The following is a 15,382-nucleotide window of genomic DNA, read 5'->3' on the forward strand; positions in this document are numbered from 1 at the left end:
CTACGTATTCATTTGTTTAACAGATATGTTTTAAGCCCCGGTTATTTGCCAGGCGCCACTCCAGATGTCAGGATTATAGCAGAGAACTGTTCTCTTGGAGCTTATGCGATCGTGGAAGGAGATAGAAAATTTGTGTCAATATGTAATATGAGCTAAGAATATTGAAGAAAAACCAAGCTGGGTAAGGGAGAGAGAGTGATGGCGGGGGTAGGCCGCTCTTTTAGACAGCTTGCTTGGGGGAGGCCTCTCTGATGAGGCGACTCTTGAAGCAGAGCCCAGAAGAAGGGGAGGGAGAAGCAGCTGTTTGGAGGAAGTCCTCTCCAGACAGGGTGCAGCAAGGCCGGAGCCTCTGAGTGGCCAGTGCACCTGGCCTCTTTGGGGAATAGGAGTCACTAACTGAACATCTGCATTCCTCAGTTTCCCCTCTGCAAGTCCCTGGGCTTGTTGGGAGGAGTAAATGAAATCGTTTCTGTGGAAATATTTATGTAAACCATCAAGCACTGTATAAAGGTCACTCTCTATGTTGACTTCGTCAAGTATTTGTGGAGTGTCTAAATCATCATGGATCATAATTATTATATTATAATTCTGCCCTTTCATTTCTTTATTATTGAGGTGAAAACTACATAACATACAATTAACCATTTTAAAGTGTACAATTCAGTGCATTCACACTACCACTCTAGTTTCTAAACTTTTTCATCACTCTGTCCTTTCATTTTTAATATTAGTTTATGTTACTACTCTTGAAAAAGGATTTTTCCCGCATATCTGACTTTGCCCTTTCTGTTTCTGGCTGGCCTTCACTAATTTCTATGATTCATCCATGTGCTTATTCAACAGATATTTATCGAGTGTCTACTGTGCAGTAGACACTATGCTAGATAGGTACTGGAGATACAATGGTGACAAAGGACACACAGGTCCCTACATTTAGGGGACTCAGAATCTAGTGGGGGATTTAGACACCTAACATATAATTACCAGAAAATTAATTTAAATTATGATAAATGCTTATAAGAAAAAAATGCTTCAAAAATTATCTTTAAAACATTTGTGAAGTTATTAAAGCCACTAGAAGTGAGACGCCACTAGCTATTAAAGCTTAGAATAATATGACTATATCGTTTTTATAATTGTGCTCTTAGTTCAGAGACGCTGGAGAGAAAGATCCCCTCAGGGAACTGACCTGGATTATGTTGGGGCAGAGTAGGAGGCAGGCAAAGGTAAAAACTGGTACTTCATTCATTTCCTCCTGATAACAACCCTTTGAGGGATGCATTGCTCCTATTTTATAGATGTGGAAACTGAGACTTAGAAGGTCGTGCCTTGCCTAATGCCACCTGGCGGCATTTGTATCTAGTATTTCGCTTTAGCCATCTGGTAAAGCTGAAAAGCATTTTGTCCAATAGGGGGCAGTGACGCACCTGGTGGAAGAAGTCATTGCAGACACGCGCAGGGTTGGTCTATATGCACCCAGCCCACATGGTGTGCTCCCAGCGTTCCAGGAGAGGGCGCTGCTGCGCTGGCCTCGGAGTCGCCTAATCCAACAGACCTCCCGGGTCCTGCCCTCCTGCCCTGTCCCCGCCCCCTACCTCCTTGGTTAACCCAGCAAGCTCTCAGCTCCCTCTGGCTTTTCTTGCACACTAATGTGTGCATCTGTGTTTTCCTAGATGATTGTTAATCACACCATGGAATAACAAATCAGAACTAGTAACCAAATCACCTCGAGTGATGAGGCAGTGATCATCAAAACAGGCACCGCCCCGGGCGGGGAGCCACAAAAACTGCTAGCGTGGACCTCGCGGCCCGTGGTGCGGCGGTGCCACCACGGCACGTCGCTCATGTAGGCGCAATCTTCGGGTTTCTTTAGGCAGGATGACCTGGCAGCATTTCCACCCCACCCACAGCTGGTTTCGCTTTCCTAATGTTGTTAAAAAGTGCCTTCTAACTGAAGCACGGTGGTTGAACAGGTTCCAACATTTTACTTAATTTTTTTATATGATTGTTTGTTTACGATTTCTTCCTTCTAGTGGGTCTCTTTCCTTTTCTCTCAGGAAGATGCCCAGAACTGTCCTCTTTGGCATTTGCCCAAAGTCCAGGTTCTAATAGCTTTTAGACTGTGGTTTAATTTTTACCATAGAACCTTCTTTTGGAACAATTACTTTTTAATCTGAAAAGGGCCAGTTAGAGACAGGGCAATAACACCTCCCACCTGGAATCAGGAGGCGAAGCTATGTTCATCTACTGCTGACATATAGCTTTTTAAAAGGGGAGACTGATTTGGTGGGGAAAAATGAGAAATGAAAATTGTGGATAGGTCGGTGTGGAAGACTCTTTGAACATCTGCTTTAATCAATGTAATAAACTCCGGGTGTCCAAGGAGAGCGGGCTGGGGGAGAGAATTGAGGGAGGAATCGATCAAGAGGCCCCTGAGTTCAACCCACTAAACTGAACATAGCAGACAATGGCTTCTTCTTAGAGCTGTCCTGTGGGCAGCCATGTGGCATCCGTTTTCTGGGACAATCTCAGTTTCTGAGACAGAAGACACACTGGCCCTTTGCCAGGCCACACATCAGACTGCCACCAATTCTCAGTTCTGAAAATCTGGCCACCGGCGGGGCCTGTCAGCAGCAACGGGCGTTATCTCCTTAGGAATGACCTTAGCCACGCAGTGAAGCAGACCTGGGATCTACAGCACTCCCTGCACTGGTCAGCATATGTCCAATTCCTCTTCTTCACTTACAATGCAAGTCCTTTGGTAATAATTACTTGCATTTGTAGGAGCTTAAAGAATTTTCAATACAGCAAGCCAGAAATTGGTTACCTACCTTTTTGCAGTTTAGATGGCAAACCTCTTCTTTGGTCATTAAAAAATACCAAAGATGAAAAGAATAAGGAATATGTAATGGAGACTAATTCTAGAAAAAATGAGTTTTGCCAGCCCCAGCTGAGGCGAACGAATTTGGGAAGACTTACTTGTTTTACAGAAATAGTCTTCATTTTACAGAGATTCGTGCTTGGACCTATTTAAATACGAAGCTGTTCTGGAGCATTTAAATAGGAGGGAGGACAGAAAAACTTCAGGCTGACGATCAAAAGCTGTTACAGTGGAAAATGAGTCTTAAATGAAAATAAAGAGTCTGATTACCTAGTGAGTCAGCGAGGGCTGAGGCTTCTGTTTAGAAAAATCTGACTTTGTGCAGACTCTTCCAAAGGCAGGTGCATAAAGCCAGGTATAGCATGCTGGCTTGATCAGTCCCACAAAAGCTCTAAAAGGCAGGGACTCTGTCTTTCACAGCTCCTCCCTGGTGTGGTTCCTTGTTCAGAACACTCAGTGAATGTCAGATCAACAGGTTTATCGGCTGTATTTGATGTGTGTAAGGAGAACAGTCCATCCACTCCTGAGCTCATCTGGCATAGAATCAGAACCCAGTGCTTCTCACTTCTCTTGCCTCTGGAAGAGGACTAAAGATGGCAGAAAGCGAAAGTTTCACATGCCCCGGGGGAAAACAGATGCTACAGAGATCAGTTTCAAAAAAAAAAAAGGAAGAAAGAAAAAGAAAGCCGAGCTAATCTGGGAGTTTGATCACCACTAAGAATTCGTTTCTGTTTCATCATTGCGTTGCTGGCTCAGCCTTCCAGCTCAGACCTGTGCAGCAGCATCTCAGGCACCTCCTTCGTTTCTCAGGCCTTCTCCTTGCCCCCTGGGCAGAGTTCCTCATTCAGACGTGGGCTGCTACGTCCCGGGACCACCCCCCTCTTTCCTGAGTCCTCTCTATGTACCGGCCAAAGGCAGAGGGATTGGGGTGGCACTCTCAGGGTGATGCTAGGCTCCCCGAAGGTTGCTGTCACCCCCTAGAAAGGACTTCTACTTGGTGATGTCTCCAAGGAGCCCTGGGAGGTAATTGGTTGGGCACTGATTCAGTTGGGAGGGAGATAGCACACACTGTAGATGCCTATCTGGTTGAGCTAAATCAGCCTGAGGAAGGGCATGTCTGAGTCTCCAACTGGTTTGGGGGTGGGAGAGTGGCACTGGGAACTTTTGCACCATGAATTCTTAGGATGTTATGATGGTTTTGCCAAGATTCTCTTCTCTTGAGGTTTTTACCAGCATACACAGGATTGGGACATCTCCTTGGTCTTGGTTATATCTTTAGAAGCACAGAAAAACCCATGAGAATGACAGAATCTGAAAAACAAAAGCTCACATAGGAGGCTCAGGCTGTTGGAGCAGATGCCAGAAGTTGTGGGGTATTTGGGGGTGGCTGTAGACTAAGGAGTCCCCCGTGGGGTGCGAGGAGAACATTGCTGTGCTATTGATCAGTGAGAAATTCCCTCTAAAGACTCTGATCTTGGAGAGAAAGAAATAGAACCAAAGGCTTAAGTCAGACTATGCAGTTGCCCTAGTTATAAGGTTGTCTGTCTGTCTGTTTAATTACTAGATAATTCCATGATGTGGGACAGCAAGGGCACGCATAGCCCTGAATATTAGCAATGCTGTCCTGGGACTCTGGAAATAGTGGTGACAAAGTATTCAGCGGCAGGCTTGTTCTTAGTCTCCAGGCTGGCATCGATCAGAAAGAGAGGAAAATATTGAAGGGGCATCCCAAATATTAGTTCTAAAGAACAAACAGGGCCGGCCCCGTGGCTTGGCGGTTGAGTGCGCGCGCTCTGATGCTGGCGGCCCGGGTTCGGATCCCGGGAGCGCCCCGAGGCACCACTTCTCCGTCCAACGCGAGGCCGAGTCCCACGTACAGCAACTAGAAGGATGTGAACCTATGACATACAGCTGTCTACTGGGGCTTTGGGGGGAAAAAAAAATGAATAAATAAAATCTTTAAAGAACAAACAACCTGGAAAGGGAGGGCACCTTTAGATCCAACCAGGGCAGCGAAGCCCCTGGTGAATGACGTCACCCACGTGTGCCTCGCGGGCGTCCTGCGGCTGTTTGGGATTTGCAGTCAGATGTGGGACAATACTGCTGACAGCCGTGTTTCCTGAGTTAGACTTACTCTGTCAGCAAGACACTGTTTACGTTATTTGTTTGCCAAATTGTGGCACATTATGCACAATATCTTTTAAGTTCAGCTAAATTAATGTTTAGAAATACTGTAGATAGAAAAGGCTAGAAAAGCACCATAGCAAATGATGATTACTGAGATTAGAGAGCTTTGAACTTGAGCGTTAGAGAACCTTGTGAATTTGTAGTTTAACCAGGACAAGTATAAGAAGCATGTAAGTTCCTAAAGGATGTCAGTACTGTTTAAGAGGTGTTTCAGGCAGACAAAGGAGGGAAGGAAAGAGAAAAAGCATCAGAAAGCATCTTTGAATACCAAGAGTTGTTACCTCCCTCTACAAAACAGTGGGGCCTGAATTGTTTGGGTCTGTTACCTGGGTGGAAGGAGAAACTGAGGAAGGAATCCTCGGAGCAGACTCTGGAGGAAGTGCTCAGGGATGAATACCCCGGAGCAGCCTCTTTTATGTCAAAGGTGACATAGTTGAACCCCAGCCGTCACTATAAGATGTGAAGAGTCACTCCAAATTTATAAGCTCATTAAACTTGTGTTTTTGACCGTCAACACGTCTGGCTTTAGAGAAAACACACTGAATGCTTCCAGCCACACCTTCTCAAACCACTTAGCTGACAGTTTTTTCTTCTAATTACTCTAGTGAGCGTCTCTATTATTTACAAAGTTTGGGGAAGGCAGGGCAGGGGGATTTGGATTTTGGGACCCTTTCCATTTCAGTCATATTCAGCTCATCATTTGAAATTGTCTGAACTGTCAGATTACCAGAGACCACCAGAGTAGAGACCCCTCAGACCCCTCACACACACACACACACACACACAATCAGCTGTCTGTCTGATTTGCTATGGCCAGGGGGTAGGGGCAGGCTTTTTGAGTTAGTTTGTACGGCTTCATTGACTTTCCAGGTGAATGGTGGCTAGTTCACCTGAAACCTCCCCCTGCTCCTTCGCTTTTATTTTGGTGAAATGAGAAGACTTCTTCCCTGTTCCTTCTTTGTTTCCTTCCTTGGATAGTGGTAAGATCAATGGGATGATGGTCATAAGGTACTTTGAAGTACTTCTAGAAGAGTGCAACCCAACTTGCTATTACGCTTGGGTCGGTTCACAAGTCCCCATAGTCCAGGGCTTCCATCTACTCCCTTGGGGATGCTGCCCAAGAGAAAGAGGGAGATGCTACGAACACAACACTGTATGGTACTGTTGGTTGGAGTTGCTTATTCCTTAACTTGGCATCAACACTCTTATCTCCAGAAATAGGATGAGTGCTAGTTCAGCTGCTGTGTCTCCTTGTCATGCGAGCCCTCAGTCATCTCCAGCATGACTTCCCAGGCTGCATGGTTCCAGCCCCTCTTCCAGGAACTAACAAGAGATAGAATGAAAAGATTGTCCTTCTGATGAGCTTTTACAAGATGTTTTCAAAGATGAGGCAGCGGCGAGTTGGGGAATCCTGCTCCCTTGTGCATCGAGGCGTTGGAATTCTGATGGGACGGCAGGGGGAAGCCCCGCCTTCCCGGGAAGCTCTTGCTCAGGACAGCCAGTTAGACAGCCGGGGATCAGGGAACATCAAGGTAACCACAAGCCTTGTAAGCTAGATATTGTTGTGCTTTGTAGGCTGATGATGGTGTGACCTGCGGCAGCCAAGAGTGTGGTGAAGGACAGCTGTGGGTTGGACAGGTGGCCCTGTCCATACCAGCTCCTCTCAGGTAATGGCTCTTCACTGAGCCTGTGCTATTTCGGGGCTGTCAAAATTCACCTTCACCCTGAACCCCCTTCCCTCATGGGTGGTAAAGGAGTTGGATTTCTTAGGAGAAGAATATTAGGTCTCTGTGCCCCAAAGGAGGAACCACTGTGCCCATGAAGGTTATTCACCCACAAGAGAGCCTCCAGGACAAAGGAATTTTCTAGAGACAATGAGGGGGGTGTTCAGAAGGAGACTCTGGAATGAGCCCAGCATCCAGTGGGAGCTCATTAAATCCTTGTTGAGAGGAGCCTGGCAGTGGTTTGAGGGAGGAAAGGGAAGCAGAGCAGAGGCTGAGAGAGATTGTGAAGACAGAGCAGTGGCCGTGGAGCATGACAAGAGGAGAAGTTTATGCTAATTAATTATACTAACGAAAAAAGAATATAACATTTATTTGGTTGCCAAAAGGTGCTCATAGCTGAAAAAAATTGCAAACTCCTGCACTGGGCATTGACAAAGGCTTGGTAGCCAACATGTTAAACAGAGAGAGACAGCAAGCCTCACAGCTGTAAATGGATAGTTTCTGTCACCAAAATTTGCCAGTTTGACGTCAAGTGACTCTTAGGGTTTACGTGTGCACGTTTGTGCTGTTAGATTGTCTTCTGAGAAATTCTGAGTTTTAAGAAAATGCTGGCAAAGTCAACAACTAACAGTTCCAGAGCCTGGTTCCACCCAGGCCTTGCTCCGGGAAGATGAGGCCCTTCCTCCAACCATTCACCGTGTGGCACTTCTGTCATCCTTCTGCCTGGACACTTGCTCTTCCTCCGGGAGAGCTGGGCTCCTGCCCCAGTGTGTGTGTGTGTGTGTGTGAGTGTGTGTTTATGTGAGAGTGTAGTGTGGGGGGGTGGGCGCGGGAGGGAGGAGAGAGAGTTCTGCTGCTCTGTGGTGATTGCCACAGTCAGTTGAAGGCTTTGAGCTGAGGCAAGGTGAAGCAAGAGTGACACCAAGTGCCAAGAGCAGGAGCTTGCTGTGGCATCAGGCATTTTCTCTCCTCAAATTATAGGAGCAGAGAGAAAGGCTTAGTTCCGGTGGCAGCATTCACCTCGACGAAAGGGTGACGAGAGCCTCCGGAGGCTGGCTTGACGTCCCGTATTCTGCTCTGCCTATTTGGATGAAGAGATTGGCTCTCTGGGAATTAGATGTGGAACTGGGGCTTTGAATAGATTTTTAAAATAAAAATCAAGATGAAATATCTTGGTGGCTAGAACGTGGTGCAGGGACCCACATTGCCATTTCAACCCGATAACTGCCCTTCAGCTTCCTCTGGAGAATATGCGTACCCCGTGGTCATGGCCATGCACTGCTGGTGACCCTCCTTGCTGGTAACAGAGAACGTTCCAGTTACCACGGCGGGTGGTGGGTCACCTGTGTATGCAGAGAACAACCGTTTTCACTTGTTCGAAAAAACACTGACCTACTTCTCTGTGTTCTAGAGGCTGCTGCTTGCTCAGGGTCCCAGTGGCCGGAAATCCATGCCAATAAGCCATGGGGGGAGAACTGAGATGTGTATTCCTGTGGAGTGGCCCCCTGAGGGGGACTGGGCACTTTTGGGGGCGGAGAATTCCATGGGCTTCCTGGAGAGGATCGCCCCTGGTGCAGGTCGGGCCTGCGTTACAGCACCCCTCCAAACGTCTCCCCAGGAGGAATATGGCCGAGTTGGTATCTGCGATGCGGCCAGTCCTTGTTCTCAGCTGGGAACCTTCTTGGTTTCTTCCTTCCTGGAAGATAAGGAGGGAATAGATTTGTTTATCCAGGTGCCACCAGTCCGATGACATCTCGGGCAGAGGAGTGTCTTCAGGGCGTAGTATCAGATCCAGTCCCCCGACATCCCTATTCCTGATCTGGGTGTGCTGTCATTAGCAGGTTGATTCAAAACTGGGAGGTGTCGGGAAACCCCTTGGGCAGGAGATTTCGAAATGAGATTCAGATTAGAAAAAACATAGTGGGGTGATGTTCTAAGGAATGAAGGAGGCAGAAAAAACTCCCATCCTGGCTCTTAGCTAGATAGCGGGGATAAACAGAAGAGCCTAGAAGAGCCTAAAATGGGAGGGAGGCAGCGCAGCCAAGCTGGAGCGCAAGGCTGTCTGTCCTTGATGCTTCTCCCCACTGCCAACAGGGAGGCGCGCTGTGTCTCTGTTCACCGGGCGAAACCACACCTGGAAAGGCGCTTTCAGTCTGGGGCATGTCAGCACCAGCAAGGAGGAGATACATCAGAGGGCTCCCGCAGAAGAGGGAGGGCCTGTGGGGGCAGGGGAGTAGAGTTGGCAGGAGTATTAGGAGAAAAACTTAGTTATGAAAAGATTTCAAAGGCTTGTTGGATAATTGAGGAAGGAACTAGTGAGGAAGCAAGGAGTAAAGCGCATGAGCCCAAAGACTGGGTGGCCCTGGCGGGGAGGGACAGCCCCACGCTGCTGCCCAGTGGCTGTCTTGCCCTCTGTGCTCCCTCATCACACAGTCCTCTGAGCTTTATCTCCGGGCACCCTAGCGTCGGGTGGGTCCGAGTGGCAGGTGCCTGTGACATGAAGAGCACAGAGGAAGATGCTGGCTGGATCCAGAACCAGAGAGAGGTGGGCACAAGGAGAAGGAGAGGGAAACTGAGGAACAAGAAGAGAAAGAGCAATTAAAATGATCCCAAAGAAGAAAAGGGGGTAAACAGAAGGAAAGGTGGGAAAGGGCATCCTAGAAGGAGCGAAACAGGAAGAAGAGAAGAGCGAAGATTATGCATCTCATCTGAGGGACGTGCAGTGGTGCAGTGAAGAATGAGTCTCCAAACCCAGGCAATACTTAGAAAGCTTGTCATCTGATCAGTAAATCCCTTTGATCTAGTGGGATGAAGACAGTGGTACTCTTGGAGGATGTTTGTGGCCATTGTGCGTGAAAACCGTGAGCGGCCCTGTAAGAACGAGCTAACTGGTTATGAATGAGAGGGGCTTATGATTCATGAGCGTGCCTACCACCTCCGCCCAGAAGCCATGACTTCCCCCGTCTCGTGCAGGGTGGGGACCCATCCAACTGGAACCACCACCCAGCCTCTCCCAGTGTCCTTAGATGACAAACTGTGGCATCCTTGGTCCACCCGACTCAGCCCCCAAGCATTTTGCCAAAACATCAGTAAACAAGTACAGTCATGCGTCACAGAACGACGGGGATACGTTCTGAGAAACGTGTCGTTAGGTGATTTCCTCGTTGTGTGGCCATCATAGAGTGCACTTACACAAACCTAGACGGTAGAGCCTGCTACACAGCTGGGCTGTATGGTACTGACCTTATAGGACCACCATTGTACATGCCGTCCATTGTTGATCGAAACCTTGTTATGTGGCCCATGACTGTGTAGGTGAAGCAGATCACAGACCTCTGCATTTTGTGCTGTTTTCTCTTCCGTCCGGTGCCCCACACATGACTAACCAGGATGTCTCATCAGGGGCTATAGTTTCCTCAGAGTAGTCAGAAGGTCTCCAAACACCTTCCTCTGAGCTCAGAGTAAGTTTATTTTGTTCATACTTTTATATTCTATTACTGTGGACCAGGAAGTCCAAGAGTTTGCCTGAACCACGTGGGAAAATTATCCCTCATCTCTGGCATATCCAGCATTCTCAACAGCCAGCGCAAACTTGACCTCAGCAGCTGGCCACATTTCTTGCTAAAGTGGAACCAGAGATGATGTTATTAACTACAATATCTAACATTTGTGTAGGGCTTGATACCTTGCAAAGCAAGTAATTATCTTATTTAATCCTGACAATAATCCTGTGTTACTGTTACTTCCACTTTATAGACAGTGAGTTTCAGAAAGATAAAGCGTCTTCCTCAGTGTCAACTGATAGACCTAGAATTCATTCATGTTCTCTTGACCTCAAATCCTCGGTGCTTTCTCTACAAGGTCGTGGGCCCCCTGTAGATTTCAGGGTAACCTCAGAGTTGGGATTCCTGGATCTCTTTCCTGACCCTCATCTCTGTACCCCAGGTGATCTCTGACCTCAGCCTTCCTCCCACCCATTCCCATCCTGCCCCCGCTTCCATGACCAGCGAGTGGGAGAAGAATCGCCGCTTCTTGGTGAAGACTGTGTGCATAAGGCGAATTATTCTTACATTTCCTCTGCCAAGGACTCCTTCAAAGTCACCAAGAAGGTTCCTTTTCCTTACAAAAGCACTATGGGATCATTGTAGAAAAAGTACAAAATATAGACAAACAAACGGAAGAAAATAAAAATCATAATTCCACCGTGGAGTAATAACAGATTTGTAAACATCGTGGTGTTTTGTCTGCCGTAACTTTTATGACGTACACGTGGACTTACTTGTGTTTACAAAAATGGAAAAGGTACCTACCCTGTAACACTGTTTTGGAACCTATTTTTTAAACTTAATATATTGTAAACATTTTCCTGTTAGTATATATTTTTATAATATCATATTTAATGGGTACATAATATTTAATTATAATTTTTAATGGTACTCTAGAGTTAAATATTTGGATTGTTCCTATTTTTTCATTCTTATAGCCAGTTTTACAACGGACTTCTATACCTGATTTTAATTTTCATTTCTTTGACTATGAATGAAGTTAGTTTTTTTGAAGCTCTTTCATGAATAGCTCATCCATACTATTTGCCAGTTTTCAGTGGCGTATATTTTCTTTTGCTTATTGATATGTAAGAACTCTTTATAGTAAGGCTAAAATTTTATTTGCCAAAAACTCATTTTGACATCTCATTTTAATGCACCGTTTTGAATTTGGATACGTATTGATTTCCCTGACTCTCCCAACCAGACACGGATGCTTTACTCCTTTTCCTCTACTTTCTCTTTAACAAATTCCCCCCAAGCAAAGCAAACTTTATAGAGGGCTCCTCCTCCAGTGCTCACCCCCAGAAGCACCCTGGACTTCCTAGGGAATGCCAGTCCTCCCCACCTGGGCACCAAGCCCAGAAGGGTGGCTCCCCTCCCTTCTGCCCTGACTTCCAGAACCTCATGCCTCCTCCACTTACACCAGCCACTGCCTGGGGGATGATGGAAGACCCCCAGAGGTTCCTGCATAATGCTTCAGAAAACCCTGCTGTGGGCCTCTCAGAACTCTTGGGAGAATGGTGGAAGCGAGCATGTCAGGGGTATTAGCATGAGAGGGGAATCATCTTGTTGCAGGGGAGGAGGTACTAGTCAGATCTGTCATGGCAGGATCGTGGAGAAGCCCACCCTTCAAGGGCCCATCTGGCTTCTGAGCAAGGCCCTAATAGCAGGGGTGCGCTGGCATGGGGCTGCTGGTGGCAAGCCTGCCCTCCAGTTCCTGAGTCTCAGGCGGGTCCGCTCTTTGCCCTGTTATTACCGCTGGCAGGTTTGTTTGTGCCTCTGGCAAAAGGGACACAGGTCCTACCAGTTCTCCTGGAGTCCTTCAGCAACTCACCCGCTGCACGTGGGGAGGGAGAGACGCCCGGGCCTGTTACCTGGAGTCTCCCCCAGAGGCGGGGGAGGTCGGGAGGGGGCCGGGCGGAGCCGGCTGGACTGGACCAGCCGAGGTGGTGAGGACAGGATGAATTTCTTACCAACCGAGATCACTCCTCGGAAAACTGGGGCTGTAGGGAGGAGGTCAGGGTATGCACGGGGCGGCTGTTGGGCCTTCCTTCCAGAGCTCCTGTGGGATTGGAACGTCCTGACCCCCTCTCCATCCCTGAGCCGCTCCTCCCGCTCTTTCTCCGAGTTAACAGGAGTATTTCAGACAGCAGTGGCTGCGACTTCAACAGGCACGAGCACACCTGGCGTTTCTGTGGCAGGAGCTAGACCCCGACACCCTTGGCCCCCTTGTCTCCCTCTGACGACTTTGGCTTTTCCCCTGCAGTTGGGCTTAGGAGTTTCCAGACCTCTCTTTTCTTATATTTCCACACATTTCCTGGGAAGATGGTGTGATGCCCTAGAGACAGCTGGTTGGCTCTGCCGGGTGGCCGTGGTGAGCCTGGCTGTTTGTTAACCTCTAGGCTTCACTTTCCTCATCTGGAGAGACAGTAATAGTCCCGATCTAGGAGCTGGTGCACAATACCCCAGACAGATGGTAGGTGGGTGCTCAATGGTGTCAGGGAGTCTCCCTCTTTTCCCTTTTCTCAATTCCGCTGACATGAGTGACATTGGGAGCTTCAGAGATCTTGGCTCGAGGGCGGAGCCTCAGGGCAGCCTGGCCCCCTTCCGCTGTCCTCAGTTCTCACCCGCAAGTGCGCCTATCCCTTCCACCACATGGACCGGGCCATGTCTGTTTCCCCCCGCCGGAGGGTGAACACGGGGCGCAGGGACCGTGCCTTATTCATCTCTGTATCCCCAGTGCCTCAGCACAGCGCTTGGCACAGAGTAGGTGCTCAGTGTCCGGAGAGTAACGAAGCTGAAAGGAAAGGGGTTCCCACTTCATAATCATTGAGAATCGGCGAGACGAGAGCCCAACCTTAGGGTCCTGCAGACCTTACGCTAGAGCCTGGCTTCACCGCTTACTAGCCGTGTGACCTTGAGCAAGATCTTTAATTTCCCTGAGCCTCAATTTCTTTATCCAAAAATAGGAACAGTAATAGCTACCTCCTGGGGTTGTTGTGGGCATCAGTGATGATGTCAGAGAGAAGCGCAGCTCGCTGCTGCCTGGCACGTAGTAGGAGCTCAGGAGACGGAAGCCGTGACTCACTGCTGTAATCAGACTGTCGACATGTGTGCCTGAAGCAAAACGCGTGCTCCCGGGGAGCTCAGGGTTTAGCAGTGAGTGAGACACAGCATCTCTCGGGCCCCAGGATCCTCTCCTGGTTTGGTCTCCCACCCCAAACGCCGTGGTCCCTTTGTTCTGGGGAATGAGACGAGCTGCTGTGACCCTAATGGGCAGGGTGGCCTGGCACACGGAGCAGCTGACCCTGTGGCACTCGCTCGCTCTCTGCCATGGGCAGCTCTGCCCAGGTGTCCTCTCTAGGGGGGTGGGGTGGGAGTGGGGGGCATGTTAGCTGCCCCTCAAGTCTGAGGACAGGTGGGGTGCTCCCGTTTGAGAGTTAGGCAGTTACACAGCACAGCTGGGTCCCCACCCCTCACATCTCTGATTTTTGATCAGAGATCAAAGAGATCTCACATTTTTAGATACCTGATTTGTGTTTTATTCCAAAAGATTGATCGGGGTAGCATCATTCTCACCCATTTTATGTAGAGGGAACAAGGGAGGAACAGAGGAAATCAGTCATTTGATACCCAGCCCTTACATTCAGGAAACAGAACCTGGAAGATGTAATTCTCCATGTACCACCCTTGCCCAGGACTGGGATCTCCACACCTGACTCAGCCTCCCCTCCAGCGCTGGCCCTGCAGTGGCGGGGGACCTGAGCCCCCAGGGTCAGTGAGCCTGCTGCCCAGGAGGAGAGCTGCCAGGCAAGGAGGGCAACCTCAGAGGGAGAATTGAGAGGAATTGACTGATAGGTCACAGGAACTAAAAAAGCTGGGAGGTGTTAGCCTGGGGGATGGGGGATGGAGGTCAAAACAGACTCTAGAAACTTGGGAGGGGGGCTGGCGTGAGGGATGAAGGAGGGCAGATTGGTCTTGTACATGGAGAGGGTAGGACATCCTGGGTCAGGTGGCTGTCATCACTTGAGGGAGCGGACTGGTGCTAGGTGGCCCAGAGGATGCAGAGCCAGCGGCAGTGAGGGGTGAGCCCCTTTCCACACTAAGTCCAGGTCTGCATCACCCCAAGCCCAGAGGACAGGAACAACCTCCCAACTGGTCTCACTCTTTCCAGTGTTTTCTTTTCCATTCCATTCTGTTCACTAGCATTTTCTCCCTGGCTCTGCCTTCTTGGGAATGGTGATTAGGCCTGGAAGTCATGACCATTGCACGTTGGCCTGACCTTTTAGAATTTCGGGGGTGGAAAGAGCCTCAAAGATTATTTTGTCCAGCCTTCAGTCCCATGATGGAGTCTCTTTAGAAATTCCTGACAAACAGCTTCCCAGCCCCGGCCAGCAGCCCTCCAGTGACAGCGCCTGAGGTTCCTGCTTCCCCAGCAGCCGCTCCGTGGTTCAGCCATGCTGGGGCTCCCTACAACGGGCTCTGCTCACCTCTAACTCTCACCTGTTGGCCCAGGTTCTGCCCGCTGGAATCACCTGGAACAAGTCTTTTCCGTCTGCTTTGAGCAAGCAGCCATGCTGTCAGTCTTCTCCACTCACAGAGCACCTTCTCAACCTTGAGCGCCTCCTCGTCTCCACTGTAGTTTGTCAGAAGTTTCTTTAAGGGTTTTATGGAGCCAGGGACCTGGAGACATAAAGTCTTTATAACAGAAAGGGACTTTTGAACTGAGGAACCCACCTCGTTTTATAGGTGAGGAAACTGAGAGGTTTGGTCATTTGCCCAAGGCCACGCAGACAGCATGAGACAGGGCTGGTCTCCTGATTCTAGGCCACTGCTCTTTCCCTGCCACCCACCGACTGGTGACTAGCCCAAAGCAGAGGGAAGTGATCTTGGTTGTTGACGCCACACTTCTGTTATTGTCCACAATCATATTAGCTTTTTTGGGGGGGGCAGCCCCATCTCCCTGTTGACATGTTGAACTTCAAGGCGACTAAAACTCCTAAATTGTTTTATAACGTTATTTTCTTCTGATTGTAAAAAAT

General features: G+C 48.8%; 1 protein-coding gene across 1 annotated transcript in view; it reads left to right on the forward strand.

Annotated features, from left to right (window-relative positions):
- LOC106803013 (uncharacterized) overlaps nt 1-15,382 on the forward strand; it is a 29,334-nt gene that overhangs the window by 10,654 nt on the left and 3,298 nt on the right. The gene's annotated exons all lie outside the window — the stretch shown is intronic.

Source organism: Ceratotherium simum, chromosome 34 (assembly GCF_057802395.1).
Source record: "Ceratotherium simum simum isolate JZ-2026a chromosome 34, ASM5780239v1, whole genome shotgun sequence".
In the NCBI taxonomy this organism is placed as follows: Eukaryota; Metazoa; Chordata; class Mammalia; order Perissodactyla; family Rhinocerotidae; genus Ceratotherium; species Ceratotherium simum.